Raw genomic sequence first — 6,501 nt, forward strand, 5'->3', positions numbered from 1 at the left:
CACCTGGGTGGCTCAGTTGGTTAAACGTCGGACTTCGGCTCAGGCCGTGATCTCACGGCTCATGAGTTCAAGCCCTGCATTGGGTTCTGTGATGGCAGCTCAGAGCCTGGAGCCTGCTTTTGATTCTGTGTCTCCCTCTGTCTGCCCTTCCCCCACTCATGTTCTGTCTCTCTCTGTCTCTCAAAAATAAACATTAAAAATAAAAAATTTTTAAATATCGATAGGAAGTCCTGAGGTTGATTGTGTTTAAAGGTTTATTAGGAATTGTTCAGAAATGAAAAAACATTTCTCTATAGAAGCATTTCTCTACAGAAATAGTATCATTATTGAAGGATTAAACTTTCAAACAGATTCACAAAAGCATATTTAATCTATCTGTACCTTATTAACTGTGTTGCACAGGGCATTAGTTGATTTCTGCCTCAGTTTTATCACCTGTAAAATGGGGGGTGTATGTCTCATAAGGTTATTGGGAAGATTACATGGATATATGCAGGTAAAGTACTCAGAGCAGTGACTGGCACATAATTAGAGTTATATTTATTGTTATTATTAGTATTGTAGCAGAACAACATGCCTCAGCCTCTCTGTCCCTGGAGCCCTACTGAGTCTAAGGAGGAGCTCAGAAGCCCCAGTGCACTTGGGGGTGGTTCCTTCATGGGGGTGAGGGCTGAGGGCTGGAATTCCTGGCCAGAGGGTCTAATGGAGCAGCTGGGAGGAGGCTGCAGCAGACGCAAGACTTAAGGGACTGCCCCACCAACAACCATTTGTCAGCCTTGTCCCCAGGTCAGAACCCACCTGCACTCCAAGGGGAGTCAGCTTTGGGTTAAAGCTGAACAAGAGGCTCTATGGCAGAAGGGGTGGGGCAATGAGAGAGCTGCTGTTTGACGGGTATAAGGATAGGGTGCCTCTGGGAGCAAGTGGGGGCACGTGGGGGCACCTGAAATGGGATGTGATAGGCAAAGACTGTCTCCTGCAGACATTTCCAAGGGGCATCCTAGCCCTGCTTTATAAAACCCCACTATTAAAGTGTTTATTTTAGGTTAAAGTTCTTGTCCAGCGCATCACTGGGAAAGTTCTTTATGTGGAGTGGACTTTGTTGCAGACAGATTTCCCCAAGACCAGTTCAGAATTAATGGATACAAAGGCAAAGGCTTTTGGGTTCTCTAAGTCTCTTGTATTGCCCTTACCTTTTCCTTGTGGTGCCTTTTGAGTTAAAGAGCGCTAAGGAGACAAGCAGGGAAAGAGAGAAGGTGCCAGCTGGCTTCCTCGGGGCTGGCGAAGGGCCCTCTGCGTGGGCACCTCAGGCACCAGCAGCTCCCCTCCAGCAGCGGGGCTGGCCTCCCTGACCAGAACCCAGAGGGAACGGTGAGTGGGGAGGGGCCCCACACCAGCTCAGAAGACAGAAGGTATTGGCCAGGAGCATGAGCCCCGGCTTCCACAGTTAGTCCCACTTGGTGGTCAGTCGGGCAGGACACGCTTCTTCACTTATGGGACCTCCTAAGCCACCTTCTCTGCACCCCAGGTCCTGTCTTCACAGATTGTTCTCCTTACTTCACAGTTTTCCTCTGGGCTCCACCTTAGCCATCAGCTTAGGCTTCACATTGGTAGTTAACACTCTCTTCACTACTACTGTAGGAAGTTTACAAAGTTGAGCACTATATGATTATTTATACATATTTATATGGGTATATGACTAATACTTTATACTTTTCACACACACACACACACACACACACACACTTCTACTCTATAATCTGCACACATAGCAATTCACACTTATAAACACAGTTTCTAGGACATTCAGGAAATGGACCTGGAGTCATTTCAAAATGTTTTCAGTAATAAAGGGTGAGGCTTCTGAGGAAAGGATTTTCCTCAAAACTCCTCCCCAAGACACTATATGTCACCAAACAAGTATTTACTGAACACCTACTATGTACCAGCCACCATTCTGCATGCTGGCGATACTGTGGTGAACAGACATTGTCCACAGTTTCATAGAACATGACATTATTCCAAATTAAGTGGCATTTTCCAGATTACGTGACCTGGTATTACACTTTTTTCTTGCATCTGCTCTCAGCACTGTTGGTTTTTGTTTAATGCATGTATTGATAAATATCAGTGATTAATATTCACAATTTAAAATAGATCTTTCTTATTTCCTGTTGCATCTAGTTCTCGCCCATTTCCAGAGTAAGACCTGACTTGTGTTTGAGCAACCTTCCATTTTCATGATAATGACTCAGATGTCAGTCTTGAGGTTGAGGCCAAAACGATATCCCGTGGGAGATGTGATGGATTGAATCATGTGCTCTATAAGGAATGTTGAAATCCTAACCTATAGGGGAAGATTGGTTTAGATCAGGATTTTCCAGCATTGGTACTATTGACATTCTGGACCACATGTGGTTGATGGGGCTGTTGTGTGACCAGTGGGATGTTTGGCAGTACCCCTGACTCCACCTGCCAGATGTCAGTAGCATCCTTCCACAGTCATGACAACCAAAAATGTCTCCAGATATTGCTAACTGGCTCTGAGGGGAGTAATTGCCCCCAGGTGAGAACTAATGATTGTCTCATCAATCAGGATTTACAGAATCAATCAGGAGGCTGATACTTGATGTGCATTTATAATAAAAATTTCACAGAAATTGTTAAAAATTGGCTTAACTGGGACAAAGAAAGCAGAGTCATTGTGGGTTCAATTGTGTCCCCCCAAAAGATAGATTACAGTCTTAATCTGGGTACCTGTGAGCGTGAATTTGTTTGGAAATAGGGTCTTTGCAGGGGAAATTAAGATGAGGTCGTACTGATGTAGGGTGGGCCTCTAAACCAATATGATTGATGTCCTTACAAACTAATACACGCATCTGGGAGGAGACAGCCCTGTGCTGAGTGTCAGCTTCCCTGAGGGCTGACACTCACCCATGTAAAACTCCCAGGTGACTCATACCTGGCAGTGACAGCCCAACGATTCATGCCCAAGATGAGCAGCTCCTGCAGGCATGGGTTCTATGCCTTGGCACTGAGTTGTAATGAGAGTGTGGTAGTGAATCCAGAAAATTCTGCCCTTCCTTCCCCTCTATGCCAAGTCATTGTAGTAGCTATGTAAATAAGTATCCCATATGCATAGAAAGAAATCAGCCTTATACAGTATATAGAGACACACATAGCCAAGATGTTAAGTTATGAAGCTTTAATACTGATATATTAGCAAAGGAGCAACTGTATGGAATTTCTCTATTTGCATGAGAAATGTTCTTTATTTTTTTTTAATGTTCATTTATTTTGAGAGAGAGAGCACGAGTGGGAGAAGGGCAGAGAGAGGGAGAGAGAATCCCAAGCAGGCTCCACAGTGTCAGCACAGAGCCCTATATGGGGTTTGAACCCATGAACTGTGAGATCATGACCTGAGTCAAAATCAAAAGTCAGATGCTTAACCAACTGAGCCAACCCGGGACCTCAAGAACTCTTCTTTAAAGAGGTTGCCTTACACATATGCTGTTGATTGTTCAGAGCAACGCTGGAGTTTCCTTATTCTGAAACTGCTTTTAGAAGCAGTTCATGGAACTTTCAGAAAGTTTGGTCATAATACTCACATAGCATTCCACAGCTTGCTTGTCTCTTCATTCCTAAGACATGTCTCCTTATTCTTGAGATGTAGCTCCACATGAGTTTCAATTACTTAAAAATAAAATCTACTTTTCCAAGGTGATGATTTGTCATCCTTGAGGACAATCAAAAGAATATGCCACTCAGTACATGTCAAGAGTGCTAAATCTGTTCATGCCCTTTCACCAGATATACCAGTTAGGGAATATTATGGGTCTATGCTTCCATACTTCCCATGAGATAACGAAACATCTTTAACCCTTAAACTGCTGTCAGTTGGATTTTCTATTCCTTGCAATTGCAACACTCTTAACTGATATAATAATGGATGTCACTTTTGAAATTCTACTCATTCTTCTAGATCCTCCTTAAAACAATTTCCTTTCGAGTGCCTTTCAAGATAGTCTGCCCCCACACAATTAAGATTTTGTTTTGAATTCTTGTGATATATTTGGCTCCAATAAGTAACTCAGATACTTCTTTCCAATATAGTTCATTACATCCTGGTCTAATCATCCTAATACACCCAATCAATTAAATATTAGGCTTCATAAAGCCAAGCACTATCTTAGTCCCCTATAGCACTTCACTGTATATATACATCATTATTTACCGGTCTGATTTGTGTTCCTATTACATTTCCAGGGTGTTTTCTTCTATGGTCCAGCCATTCTGTCCCCCACCCTGTCCTATACATGTGCCCTACTCACTCCCACTCATGTCCATAGAAGGTAGAGTGGGCCACAGGGTTTCCAGGCCTCCCAGGTGGTGTGTGGGCAATAGGTAAGATGCTAGGTGTCTGAATCTATGGATGGTCTCTGCCTGGCAGGACAGACTGGCTTAAAACATACTTCTCAGCAGGGCCAGCTAAGAGCCCTTCTGAATTCTGATGTCCACCCATGGCCTCTCCAAACTTTCTTTTTGGTCTAGACCCCCTTAAGAAAACAGACAATTCAACCCATGTCATATAGTATCTATTATATGTGAAATTAGGTCTATGTCACCCCCAGCTTCCAAATGAATATTGTTATTTTGCTGCAGGACTTCTCAGAACCTTTGGAAAACCATGTGCTTTTAAAAATCTCCACCATAAGGACACGATGCTTAGCATTTCCCTAATGTATTTAACCACAGACCCTGTTCCATTAAAAAAAAAACATTTATTTTGAAATGATTATAGTCTCTCAGGGATTACAAAAATAGTACAAAGAGGTCCTGTGTTTGCTCCCATTTTCATTTTTTATTGCAGTATTTTGTAGGACTCTGGAACTTAGGAGCTGCCTTCAAGAATTAAGCACTACCTTTTACTTAAGATCTGCTTCAACAAAGATAATCAACTCATGCGAGAAACTGAGATGCCTTCACATTTAGTGAAGGGCTACGATCATTTGAGAACAGCACATACAACCACACTTTGCAAGTTTAGCTTCAATGCCAGACTCATGCTGTTTTCTTTTTTTTTTTTTTTAATCTCCAGCTGCAGCCACAGGCAAATTAAAACCCAACCAAAACACCATATTTCAGAGTAGAGTGCATGTTAAATGGCTTATTTCTCCCAAACAGCTTGTCATTGACACTGGTAATCACGCACAGGTAAGCAAGCCCTGATTACAGAGGGACCAAGAAATGGGAGGTCTGTAATGAGAGGAAAACCAGCCCAATGTGGCATTCAGCTCTCTGATGCTGGCCTACAGATTGCCACTTGCTTGAGAGTAATTTCTACTTAAAAACAGGCTAAAAAGATGACACTCCTTACCCTGGATCTTAGGAACTCCTCACATTTAGGCATTCAAAGCTCATCACAAATATTCTGGCCCCACTCTGCCTTTTAGTTGTTTCTCTTTCTCTGCAGCCAACTCCCCCCCTCTACTCCCATTCATCCAAACACATCAGACCTGGGCCTATTTCCTGAGCCAGCCACAGCCTGCTGTATTTTTGCATGTGTGGCACCTGCTGGCTGTTGTGCTGTTTCTTGCTTTTTCCTATAGAAATCTTGGTCTTCAGGCCTCAGCTGGAGGTTCTCACCCCCAGTACCCCAGCTAGAATCAACCACTCTCTCTCCTCGGCTTCTGTGGTCACATTTTTATTAGAATTTTTTGCAGGGGCTAGAAACTCAACTCAGACTTACACAAAACTGGACTGGTTTCAAAGGCAAACTGTGGGCTGGGCAGAGATGCCAGGAAGCAGAGGTTTGACTGAGGTCATAGCACTCCTGGCTTCTCTGTGAGCATCATCAGTGTCAGTGCCCAAAACTCCATCCACGGGAAGAGCACATGGTGGCCGTGTTCCGACTGTACCTCCAACTTTGCACCCAGGTTGAAAAGGCTGTGCCCTCCCACCAACAACTTAGCCAGCCTGGGTAAGGACTCTGGACCCCTCGCAGTGGCCAGGAGACAGAGACACTTGGATTGGGGTGGGGGGCCAGAGCCAGGGTGCTCTGTTTGGCAGCAACACAGTAGGGCAGGGGCAGGAGGGAGGTGATGCTGTTGGAGAATTAAGAAGTTGTGATGGGTAGACCAAGCACTAGTTATAAATGACAATATGGTTCTACCTCTACTAAGAATAGATCACATTTGACTTAGACACACACTGACCCTCCATCCTTTCCAGCTGGACTGACAGCTCATTCAGGGTAAACACCTGGTCTTCATGGTCTTTCTGCCACCCCAGAGCAGGACGCAGCCATGCCTTACACCCAGTAGGCCCTGATACTGTTGCTGAGTTGAACAGTCAATGATAAGTTTATTTTGCACTGATGGACTTAACATGGCATGATCCGTGACGTTTTGTAAGGTTGATGTACTTTGCACATTCTCACAGATCCATGGGGGTAAGAGCGAGGCCTACGCTTAAGAGTTCCTCAAGATGATCTTGCCCCCATAG

The 6,501-nt window shown here is 44.0% G+C and overlaps 1 long non-coding RNA gene across 1 annotated transcript; it reads right to left on the reverse strand.

Annotated features, from left to right (window-relative positions):
* Nucleotides 1-451: 451 nt before the first annotated feature.
* On the reverse strand, nucleotides 452-5,662 carry LOC131513424 (uncharacterized). Its single transcript, XR_009262577.1, has 3 exons — nucleotides 5,375-5,662; nucleotides 3,606-3,733; nucleotides 452-1,632 (listed from the first exon to the last, which is right to left on the reverse strand). It is a non-coding gene; the product is annotated as an uncharacterized LOC131513424 (long non-coding RNA).
* Between the last annotated feature and the right edge of the window lie 839 nt (nucleotides 5,663-6,501).

Source organism: Neofelis nebulosa, chromosome 6 (genome assembly GCF_028018385.1).
Source record: "Neofelis nebulosa isolate mNeoNeb1 chromosome 6, mNeoNeb1.pri, whole genome shotgun sequence".
In the NCBI taxonomy this organism is placed as follows: Eukaryota; Metazoa; Chordata; class Mammalia; order Carnivora; family Felidae; genus Neofelis; species Neofelis nebulosa.